The following is a 12,491-nucleotide window of genomic DNA, read 5'->3' as shown; positions in this document are numbered from 1 at the left end:
CAATTTAAACTGAATACTGTACAAACGTTTTAACTCATACATGAACATTATGGAAAATTCAAGTTGAAAATAAACTGTGAAGATAAACAATTTCATCCATCCTACTCCTGAAAAATAAATTCATTTCTTTACAACCTCCTAGTTTTTGTAAGGCTTGGTGGTGTATTCTCCACAGTCAGCATGCAACGCATGAGCTGGCGTGGAGGAGGTACACACACCAGCACAAGGAAACAGGCTATCCCTAGTATAGTGGAGGGGAGGACTGACTCCAATAGGAGATTGTGGCGCACAGAGCCGGTGCAGATCTGACAGCCACAAACAATGCTTTCGTTATAACGTCTCAGCGCAAAGTAGCGCTGAGCGCATAAACCAGAACTGAGGAGATCAGGACAGGTAGACAGAATGAACGCTTGCTAGCTAGCGGCTACTTAGCGACAGCAAGCGTCCAAAACAAGACAGACTGGAATGAGGCAGCCAATGCGATTGCAGCGATGGCGTGCCTCACAAAGACAGGACAGGATAGTCAGGAAATAGCAGGATCAAGATAGATGAACGTAACACAGACAAATATACAATAAGTATGTTTTCCTAGCGTATTACAATTACAGCTATCAATGAAACTATTTGTAACGTCTGACTAACATATGTATATATCGGCAATGAACCGATATATGACATAAGCAGGAACGCTGACTAGGACTGGAGTAATACAGGGAACAGGACTCAGAAGGATTCGCTATCTCTTCGCAGAGATGAACGCAATCCACAAACGGTAACAGAACAGGATTCAGAAGGATTCATTATCTCTTCGCAGAGATGAACGCAATCCACAAACAGTAACAGAACAGGATTCAGAAGGATTCGTTATCTCTTCGTAGAGATGAACGCAATCCACAAACGGTAACAGGACAGGATTCAGAAGGATTCGTTATCTCCTCGCAGAGATGAACGCAATCCACAAACGGTAACAGAACAGGATTCAGAAGGATTCGTTATCTCTTCGCAGAGATGAACGCAATCCACAAACAGAACCAGGAGCAGGGTAACTACCTCAGCACGGGTGGTCACGGTACGCGCAACCTACCAAAACGTGCTGGAAAGCTGACTAACTGCACACAGGATATAAACAGTTCGTGTACGTATACATCAGCGACACTGATGTATCAACGTAACACAAATACAAGGAAAATAATAAACGTGCTGGTATGCATATATATTGGCAATGAACCAATATATGATGCAAAGACCAGCAAAGTATCTTTAGAACAAGAAACACGATCGAGGGCTGAAGCGACAGCAAGACAGGCTTAAACTGAAGCTATGAAAACCCAAGGAAACCCTGCAGGAAGCAGATCTTTATACTGAGGTCATCCAATGGGAGCAGACATGCAAATTCCCACACAGGTGAATGATAATCAGTCACAAGCTGACAGCAGGGAAAGACAGACAAAGCTATGCAGCTTGCATGGAAAGACATCAGAACTGCCTGAGCTGCAGCACTACTACTTCCAGCAACACCTGCTGCAGCAGCGATCATTACAGTTTTATTTTCTGTTAAAAAAGCTAAAAAAAGTAGGTTTAATGCTATTGTTTCATATTATGATGATTCAGCTTTTCACATAGTCTCGCAGTTAGCAATCATGTGACCCCCAACAAGACAAAGTCAGCAATCGTGAGGCCCCCAACAAGACAAATTCAGCAATCATGAGGCCCCCAACTAGACAAATTCAGCAATCATGAGGCCCCTAACAAGACAAATTCATCTATCATGAGGCCCCCAACAAAATTCAGCAGTCATGAGGCACATAAATAGACAGCATTTCACATAAATAGGCAGAATGCCCCCTTAATATGGTAGACACCTCTCACCTGGCTTCTGAATTCTCCTGTACTGGCTGCTGTGCCTGGCAATACTGTTTTTGGCTGGATTGGGGATGATGTGTGGGCTGAAAGGCCTGGCAGTGATGCTGTGGCCTGGCTGGCGGTGATGCTGTGGCCGGGTTGGCTGGCGGTGATGCTGTGGCCGATGCTGTGGCTGGGTTGGCGGGGATGCTGTGGCTGGGTTGGCTGGAGGTGATGCTGGGCTGTGCTTGGCTGGTTGAAGTAAATGCTGGCCTGACTGGTGGTGAAGCTGTGGCCTTTTTGACAGTGATTATGGGCTGGTTGGCTGGTGGTGATGCTGGGCTGGCTGGCCTGGATAGTTTAGGTAGTGACAGGTGCCCCCTAGTTAAGGTAGCGCCAGGAGTCCCCAAGTTTAGGTAGTGACAGGAGCCCCCCAGTTCAGGCAGTGACAGGAGCCCCACAGTTCAGGCAGTGACAGGAGCCCCACAGTTCAGGCAATGACAGGAGCCCCCCAGTGTAAGTAGTGACAGGTGACCCCCAGTGTAAGTAGTGACAGGTGACCCCCAGTTTAGGTAGTGACAGGGACCCCCAGTGTATGTAGTGGCAGGAGCCCCCAGTTTAGGTAATGAGTGACAGGGACCCCCAGTTAGGTAGTGATGAATCCCCAGGTTAGGTAGTAAGTGACAGGGACCCCCAGTTAGGTAGTGAGTGACAGGGATCCCCAGGTCAGATAGTGAGTGACAGGCGCCCCCAGGTTAGGAAGTGACAGGAGCCCCTCAGGTTAGGTAGTGAGTGACAGAGACCCCCAGTTAGGTAATGAGTGACAGGGACCCCAGGTTAGGTTGTGAGTGACAGGGACCCCAGGTTAGGTTGTGAGCGACAGGGACCCCCAGTTAGGTAGAGACTGACAGGGACCTCCAGGTTAGGTTGTGAGCGACAGGGACTCTCCAGGTTAGGTTGTGAGCGACAGGCACTCCCCAGGTTAGGTTGTGTGTGACAGGGACCCCCAGGTTAGGTTGTGAGTGACAGGCGCCCCCAAGGTTAGGTTGTGAGTGACAGGGACCCCCAGGTTAGGTTGTGAGCGACAGGGACCCCCAGGTTAGGTTGTGAGTGACAGGCACCCCCAGGTTAGGGCCCGCTCAGGGCCGTTTTTGAGGGCTGGAGGGGTCGCAGCATGAGGGGAGAGCTTGGTGGCACGTCGGTGGGGAGGGGGGAAGGGCCCCCCCTTTAAAGGGCCCCCCCTCCCTCACCTCAGGCTCTCCCCTCTGCGCTCCCCTCCAGCATTGAGCGACAGGGACCCCCAGTTAGGTAGTGACTGACAGGGACCTTCAGGTTAGGTTGTGAGTGACAGGCACCCCCAGGTTATAGCCCGCTCAGTGCCGCTTTTGAGGGCTGGAGGGGTCGCAGCATGAGGGGAGAGCTTGGTGGCACGTCGGTGGGGAGGGGGAAGGGCCCCCCTCCCTCACCTCGGGCTCTCCCCTCTGCGCTCCCCTCCAGCATTGAATAAAGATTGTATTCCGGCGGAGGTGGCGGGGCAGCAGCGGCAGATACATACCTTCCGTGCGCTCCACCGATGCGTCTCTCTCTAGCCTCTGACGCGACTTCCGGTATAAACAGGAAGTCGCATCAGAGGCTAGAGAGAGACGCATCGGTTGAACGCACGGAAGGTATGTATCTGCCGCCGCTGCCCCGCCCCCTCTGTTGGAATACAATCTTTATTCAATGCTGGAGGGGAGCACAGAGGGGAGAGCCCGAGGTGAGGGAGGGGAGGCCCTTCCCCCCTCCCCACCGACGTGCCACCAAGCTCTCCCCTCATGCTGCGACCCCTCCAGCACCTAGCGGGGCACCCTGCTGCGGGCCCCCTGTGACGTAGGGGCCCCATCGCAACGCTATGGTTGCTATAGCGATTGCTACGCCCCTTCCATGTATAGCCACCATTAGCGTTAGGCACCACCAATGGGGAAGTCTTAGGGTGGTTAGGTACCACGGGGGGGGGGGGGGGGGGGTCAGGGTGTTTTAGGGTTAGGCACCACGGGGGGGGGGGGCTTAGGAATAGTCACTACCAGCAGGGAGGTCTTAGGGTTAGGCACCACCAGTGGAGGGTCCTGTGTGAGAATAGTGGCAACAGTAATCACTTTTCTCAGCTATGTCACTTTTCTCAGTTATATCCAACACCCGCTAATTAACGTAGTAGTGGCTGCACTAGTAAAGTATCGCTGTAGTGATACGTTACTATCGCGCTGCTCTTAAAAGTATCACCCGTTGCTAAGGAACACATGCTACGCTGCCAGTAGCACACGTAGCTTGTGCCCACTGTAATTAAGTCGTGCTTGTAAGGGATGACGGAGCCGCCGCCGGAACACACGTGGCGGCGGACTCCGCATCCCAGGGGGATTCCGCTCTGCTGCCGGCGGGGGCAATAGGGCAGGCGCCGGAGTCCGTAAGTCCGACGGACTCCGCCGCACGCTTGCTGCCCAGAAGCTTCCCCGCCCTCTCGCTGGCTCAGTGTCTCTGGGTAACGCGCGCAAGGAGACAGGAACTTTATTGTTCCCGAAGAGGAGTCAGCTAACTAGGCTGGTCAGCTGACTCCAGCAGTGCTGGGGATTGGCTGGGCGGCTGGGGGAGGCTGCTAGAGTGTTCCCCAGCATAAAAGGAGCTGTCTGTCAGTTGCTCCTCGTCTGCTGTCGTGAATACACTTGTGTTAGCGCTCAGACCTTAGCTCAGTGCCCTGGTGTTGATACTAAGGATTTCACACCTTAGTTAGGATTGTATTTTGATATTGTATCTGTGTTTTGACTTCGGCTATCCTTGACTACTCTCTCGCTCTACGTTATTGTACCTTTGCCCATCTGATTCTTGTTGCCGACCTCTGCCTGATTTCCGATTACTCTTTTGCCTTCCGTTCCTGTACTGCTGCCGTCATCTCTGTTGCTGAACCCCTGCCTGTCTGACCTTTCTCCCTTCAGTGGAACGTCTCCCACTGGAGGGTTATCTCTGAGGCTTGCCTCTCCGAGACGCCTGCCCCAAGCAGACGATTGCTGCTAGGGGTCGAGATTCCTCACTCTGCCTGGTTAGAGGATCTCACGCACGGGGTTCCCATTCAGAGGTAACCACACCTCTGAGGAATTGCCGTGTGGTGGATATTTCCACACTTCTCTGAATTATATTACTGTCTTTATTGTGTTCTTTTGCTGGTGCCCAGAGGTCACCTCTGAGGGATTGCCGTGTGGTGGATATTTCCACACTTCTGTGAATTATATTACTGTCTTTATTGTGTTCTTTTGCTGGTGCCCAGAGGTTAGCAATATATCGGATTATCGGTGATACTGCAGATCATCAATAATCGGGTATATATATGCATTCTTGATGATACTGCAGATCGCCAATAATCAGATTCTCTCTGCGTGCTGACACCGATCGTTACAGAACAGCAGACCACTAGTATGGAAGCACTCCGCAGTCAGATTGAGACTCTAACCACCTCACTTAATAACCTCATTGAGGTGGTTAATTCTCAACAGACTCAGATCAACCAATTGGCTGGGTCGGTAAGGGTCTTGCAGACGGCTGTGGCCACTGTGCAATCCCCTCCTGTCACGGATCTCCGTATGTCTGTGCCCGAAAAATTTTCAGGGCAAAGATCCGACTTCCAGAACTTTTGCAATCGAATTTTGTCTTATTTTGAGTTACGACCAACTTTGTCAGGTACTGAGCAGCAAAGGGTGACCTTTATTAGGACCTTATTGTCCGGGGACTCACAAACCTGGGCATATGGCCTTCCGCCCGAGGATACAGCACTGACGTCAGTTGAGGAGTTTTTTAAAGCAATGGCAATAATTTATGATGATCCAGATGCTTCGATCACTGCTGAGAGGAAGCTCAAAACTCTCAAGCAGGGTCGAGATTCGGTGGAAGTTTATGCGGCCGAATTCAGAAGGTGGGCTGTGTCATCTAGGTGGGGGTCCTACGCTTTGTTGGACTGTTTTCTCTCAGGCCTATCAGACGCAGTCTCTGAATTGATGTTAGGACACCCAGAACCCAAGTCCATCGATGACGCCATTTCCCTGGCAATACGTGCAGATCGCAGATTGCGCTATCAGCGCCAATCGAGGGACAGGAATGCAGTAAGAGCTCTCTCTTATGCATCTTTATCACCTACCTCTCCTACTGACGAACCGATGCAAATCGGACACTCTCGGTTGACTCGAGCCGAGAAAGAGCGCAGAAGGGCGGAAAATCTTTGTCTATGTTGTGCAGAGCAGGGTCATACTGCTCAAAATTGCCCCAGGAAATCGGGAAACGCTGCTGTCTAGGTGTAGTTAGAGGTAATACCCTAGACGCACAGAGCTTACCTCTAAGTCAGAATAATCGGTTACTCCTCCTGTGTTCCATTTCCTGGGGAAATTTTACTGTTTGTACGGAAGCTTTCGTGGATTTTGGGTCCGCGGCCAATTTTATAGATTACGAGTTTGTGAAAGGGCTGGGTGTGCCTTTACACCCCTTAGACCGACAAATAGTCATCACAGCAGTGGATGATTCTCCCCTACAGTGCAAACAACCTCTCTTCCAGACCCCGATGTTGTCTTGCACGATAGGGGTTTTGCACAAGGAGAGTTTACAGTTCCTTGTTTTACACATGGCAACCTCCACGGTGATTCTTGGGATGCCCTGGTTGCAACTTCACTCCCCGCAGGTAGACTGGACCTCTGGTCAGCTACTCAGTCGGTCGTCTTTTTGCCACAATCATTGTTTGGGGAAGATTGCTATGTGTGCCACTAAGATAGATGTTACGGGGGTACCAATACAATACACCGAGTTTGCTGACGTCTTCTGCCCTAAGTCTGCTGATAAACTACCACCTCATCGGAGTTTCGATTGTCCCATTGATTTAAGATCCGGTTGTATGCCCCCTAGAGGTCATCTTTATAATTTATCAGGGCCAGAGAAATTGGCAATGCGGGAGTACATTACAGACAATCTGGCAAAGGTTTCATCCGCCCTTCCCGGTCGCCAGCCGGGGCAGGGTTTTTCTTCGTAAAGAAGAAGGACGGTGGTCTTAGACCTTGTATTGATTACCGAGGTCTCAACAAGATTACCATAAAGAATCGCTATCCACTGCCTTTAATAGACGATCTTTTTGCCCAAATTACCAATGCCAGTATCTTCTCAAAATTAGACTTATGTGGGGCATACAACCTGGTGCGCATCAGGGATGGTGATGAGTGGAAGACGGCCTTCAATACACCCGACGGGCATTACGAGTACCTAGTTATGCCCTTCGGGTTGTGTAACGCCCCGGCCGTCTTCCAAGAACTAATAAATGAGGTCTTCAGAGAGGTTTTGGGGAAATTCGTCTTGGTCTACCTTGACGACATTTTGATCTTTTCTCCGAACCTCGGAGAACATCGTAAGCATGTCAAGTACGTTTTAAGGAAGTTGAGAATGAATTCACTCTATGCAAAACTAGAGAAGTGTGTCTTTGAGGTCACTCAAATTCCTTTCCTGGGCTATATTATTTTGACCTCAGGTCTTGTCATGGATCCAGAAAAGGTTTCAGCTGTCTTAGAGTGGCCGCAACCAGTGGGTTTGAAAGCACTTCAAAGGTTCCTGGGCTTCGCTAACTACTACCGGAGATTTATCAAGGGATTCTCTACGGTAGTAGCCCCCTTGACTAGTCTCACCAAGAAGGGGGCTGACCCATACCATTGGTCATCAGAAGCTCAGTCAGCCTTCAATACCCTAAAAAAGATGTTTTGCTCTGCACCTATTCTGAGACATGTTGATGTCACCCTCCCCTTCATGGTGGAGGTGGATGCCTCAGAAATTGGGGTGGGGGCGGTCCTGTCTCAACCAGAGGTGGCCTTAGAGTGCGCGGGGCCTGGGGCGAGTGTCATATGCGGGGCCTAGAGACATATGCTATGGATACACGTTGTGAAAGCACACACTGTATAGGTTAGATAGGTAGGTGCCTCCAGTATAGGTTAGATAGGTGGGTGCCCTGCAGTATAGATTAGATAGGTAGGTACCCTGCAGTATAGATTAGATAGATAGGTGCCTGCAGTTTAGATTAGACAGGTAGGTGCCCTGCAGTACAGATTAGATAGGTAGGTAGGTACCCTGCAGTATAGATTAGATAGGTGCCTGCAGTATAGATTAGTTAGGAAGGTACACTGCAGTATATATTGGATAGGTGCCTGCAGTATAGATTAGATAGGGTGGTGCCCTGCAGTACAGATTAGATAGGTGCCTGCAGTATAGATTAGTTAGGTAGGTACACCGCAGTATATATTAGATAGGGGCCTGCAGTATAGATTAGATAGGGTGGTGCCCTGCAGTACAGATTAGATAGGTGCAATGCAGTATAGATTAGACAGGTAGGTGCCCTGCAGTATAGATTAGACAGGTAGGTGCCCTGCAGTACAGATTATATAGGTAGGTAGGTACCCTGCAGTATAGATTAGATAGGTGCCTGCTGTATAGATTAGTCAGGTAGGTGCCCCGCAGTATATATTAGATAGGTGCCTGCAGTATAGATTAGATAGGGTGGTGCCCTGCAGTACAGATTAGATAGGTGCCTGCAGTATAGATTAGACAGGTAGGTGCCCTGCAGTACAGATTAGATAGGTAGGTAGGTACCCTGCAGTACAGATTAGATAGGTAGGTAGGTACCCTGCAGTACAGATTAGATAGGTGCCTGCAGTATAGATTAGTCAAGTAGGTGCCCCGCAGTATATATTAGATAGGTGCCTGCAGTATAGATTAGATAGGGTGGTGCCCTGCAGTACAGATTAGATAGGTGCCTGCAGTATAGATTAGATAGGTGCACTGCAGTATAATTAGATAGGTTCCTGCAGTATAGATTAGACAGGTAGGTGCCCTGCAATACAGATTAGATAGGTAGGTAGGTGCCCTGCAGTACAGATTAGGTAGGAAGGTGCCTGCAGTATAGATTAGTTAGGTAGGTACCCCACAGTATATATTAGATAGGTGCCTGCAGTATTGATTAGATAGGGTGGTGCCCTGCAGTAGAGATTAGATAGGTGCCCTGCAGTATAAATTAGATAGGTGCCAGCTTGCAGTATAGATTAGATAGGTGCCTGCAGTATAGATTAGATAGGTGCCTGCAGTATAGATTAGATAGGTGCCAGCCTGCAGTATAGATTAGATAGGTGCCAGCCTGCAGTATAGATTAGATAGGTGCCAGCCTGCAGTATAGATTAGATAGGAAGGTGGCTGCAGTATAGATTAGATAGGTAGGTGCCTGCAGTATAGATTAGATAGGAAGGTGGCTGCAGTATAGATTAGATAGGTGCCCGCAGTATAGATTAGATAGGTGCCAGCCTGCAGTATAGGCTAGATAGGTGCCTGCAGTATAGGTTAGATAGGTGCCAGCCTGCAGTAAAGATTAGATAGGTGCCAGCCTGCAGTATATGTTAGATAGGTGCCTGCAGTATAGGTTAGATAGGTGCCAGCCTGCAGTATAGATTAGATAGGTGCCAGCCTGCAGTATAGATTAGATAGGTGCCTGCAGTATAGATTAGATAGGTGCCTGCAGTATAGATTAGATGGGTGCCCGCAGTATAGATTAGATAGGTGCCAGCCTGCAGTATAGGTTAGATAGGTGCCTGCAGTATAGGTTAGATAGGTGCCAGCCTGCAGTATAGATTAGATAGGTGCCAGCCTGCAGTATATGTTAGATAGGTGCCAGCCTGCAGTATAGATTAGATAGGTGCCAGCCTGCAGTATAGGTTAGATAGGTGCCTGCAGTATAGATTAGGTAGGTGCCCCGCAGTATAGATTAGATAGGTGCCTGCAGTATAGATTAGATAGGTGCCAGCCTGCAGCATAGGTTAGATAGGTGCCTGCAGTATAGATTATTTAGGTGCCAGCCTGCAGTATAGGTTAGATAGGTAGGTGCCCCGCAGTATATATTATATAGGAGCCAGCCTGCAGTATAGGTTAGATAGGTAGGTGCCCCGCAGTATAGATTATATAGGTAGGTGCCCTGCAGTATAGATTATATAGGTAGAAGCCCTGCAGTATAGATTAGATAGGTAAGTGCCCCGCAGTACAGGTTAGATAAGGTGGCTGCAGTGCTGGGGAAAGCGGGCATAGTTGTTAAAACTCAAGTGTCTTCACCGATGCTCACAGCTACCATCTAGTTCCTCTCCCAGCATCTGTGTATTGGTAACAGTGCCCCCCTGTGGTGACATGCGGTCACGTCAACCCAGGGGGCGCTGTTACCAATGCACAGATGCTGGGAGAGGAAATAGATGGTGGCTGTGAGCATCGGTGAAGACATGTGAGTTTTAACAACTATGCCCGCGCTCCCCAGCACTGCAGAGGGTGCGGGGCCTCCTCAGGCGCGGGGCCTGGGGCGATTGCCCCACTTGCCACCCCCAAAGGCCGGCTCTGGTCTCAACGTTCAGGTCCGCAGGGCAAGACACATCCCTGTGCCTATTTCTCATGTAGATTTTCTCCTGCGGAGAGAAACTACGATATAGGCAACAGGGAACTCCTCGCCATTAAACTGGCCTTCCAAGAATGGCGTCACTGGCTGGAGGGGGCAGAACGCACTATTGTGGTATATACCGACCATAAAAACTTGGAGTACATTGAGGTCGCCAAGAGGCTTACTCCCCGACAGGCCCGCTGGTCTTTATTTTTCTCTCGCTTCAGATTTGTCATCACCTACATGCCAGGTTCTAAAAATGTTAAGGCGGATGCTCTCTTCAGGTGTTTCGAACCCGAGACAGTTCAGTCTACACTTCCAGAGGGCATTATATCTAGTAATGTAGTGCTAGCTGCCACAGAAACATGGGAGGATTGGGCTGCTACACTAGCTTCCCACCAGTTAGATATCCCAGAAGGGAAACCAGAAGGGGTCCTCTTTGTACCACTTTCCTTCCGATTGCAAATCCTGCAGCTGTTCCAAGCCCATAAGAATGTGGGTCACCCTGGGGTCACTCGCACTCTGGATTTGCTCACTAGGTGCGTGTGGTGGCCCTCCTTGGCCTCGGATTGTAAGGAGTTTGTCAGAGAATGTGTTGTGTGTGCCAGGAGCAAGCCTTCTCGCCTTGCTCCAGTGGGAACTTTACAATCCTTGCCAACACCCAGTGAACCATGGACCCATATGTCCATGGACTTTATTGGTGAGCTCCCCAGATCGGAAGGCATGTCAGTGATATGGGTAATTGTGGATAGGTTCAGCAAAATGGCCCATTTTGTTCCCCTTAAAGGATTCCCTTCGGCCCAGGAGCTGGCCAGGAGCTGGCCGATCTCTTTGTGCAACACATCTTCCGCTTGCATGGTATCCCGGATGATGTGGTTTCCGATAGGGGGGTCCAGTTTGTGTCTAAGTTTTGGAGGGCTTTTTGCCATACCTTGGGTATGAACCTATCGTTTTAATCAGGGTATCACCCACAGTCCAACGGACAAACCGAAAGGGTGAACCAGACTCTGGAGCAATTCTTGAGATGCTACACGGCGGACGCGCAAACCGAATGGGTTACATTTTTGCCCTTTGCCGAATTTGCGCGCAACAACCTGAAAAGTTTATCAACAGGGTTGTCCCCTTTTTAGGTTGTGTCAGGAAAATCCCCTAAATTTTCCCCATTGCCTGTGTGCTCTTCTTCCTTCCCTGCCCTAGAGGACTGGCAGAGGGCTTTGAGGGAACGTTGGGGACAGGTAAAAAGAAATTTAGGCCTAGCCTTTCAGAGACAAAAGAAACAGGCCGATAAGAGACGGTCTGCTGAGTGGCACTTTGCTCCAGGAGATAAGGTGTGGGTGTCAACAAGACATTTGGCACTCAGACAACCGTCCACCAAATTAGGTCCCAGGTTCATAGGGCCTTATCCAGTGGTCAGGAGGATCAATGATGTCTCTTATGTTATTGATCTCCCAAACAGCATGAGATGTGGGAGATCGTTCCATGTCTCTCTACTGAAACCGGCAGTGTATGTGGATTCCTCTCCCCCCCCCCCCCCCCCCAGTGGTAGTAGAGGGCCAGACAGAATATGAAGTTGAGAGGATTCCGGATTCTCGTCTGGTGCAGGATTCGGTGCAGTATCTGGTCCATTGGAAGGGGTATGGGGTGGAGGATAGATCTTGGGTACCGAAAGATCTCATGCATGCCGAGAAATTAAGAAAGATGTTTCATTGGTTGCATCCTGAGAAACCTGGTGGAAAGTGTCCGGAGGCCACTCCTCAAGGGGGGGGTACTGTAAGGGATGACGGAGGCGCCGCCGGAACACACGTGGCGGCGGACTCCGCATACCAGGGGGATTCTGCTCTGCTGCCGGCGGGGGCAATAGGGCAGGCGCCGGAGTCCGTAAGTCCGACGGATTCCGCCGCACGCTTGCTGCCCAGAAGCTTCCCCGCCCTCTCGCCGGCTCAGTGTCTCCAGGTAACGCGCGCGCGTGCGCGAGGAGACAGGAACGTTATTGTTCCCGCAGAGGAGTCAGCTGACCAGGCTGGTCAGCTGACTCCAGCAGTGCTGGGGATTGGCTGGGCGGCTGGGGGACGCTGCTAGAGTGTTCCCCAGCATAAAAGGAGCTGTCTGTCAGTTGCTCCTCGTCTGCTGTCGTGAATAAACTTGTGTTAGCGCTCAGACCTTAGCTCAGTGCCCTGGTGTTGATACTAAGGATTTC

The sequence above is a fragment of the Hyperolius riggenbachi genome, chromosome 3 (assembly GCF_040937935.1).
Source record: "Hyperolius riggenbachi isolate aHypRig1 chromosome 3, aHypRig1.pri, whole genome shotgun sequence".
Classification (NCBI taxonomy): Eukaryota; Metazoa; Chordata; class Amphibia; order Anura; family Hyperoliidae; genus Hyperolius; species Hyperolius riggenbachi.
This window is presented reverse-complemented; position numbering follows the sequence as displayed.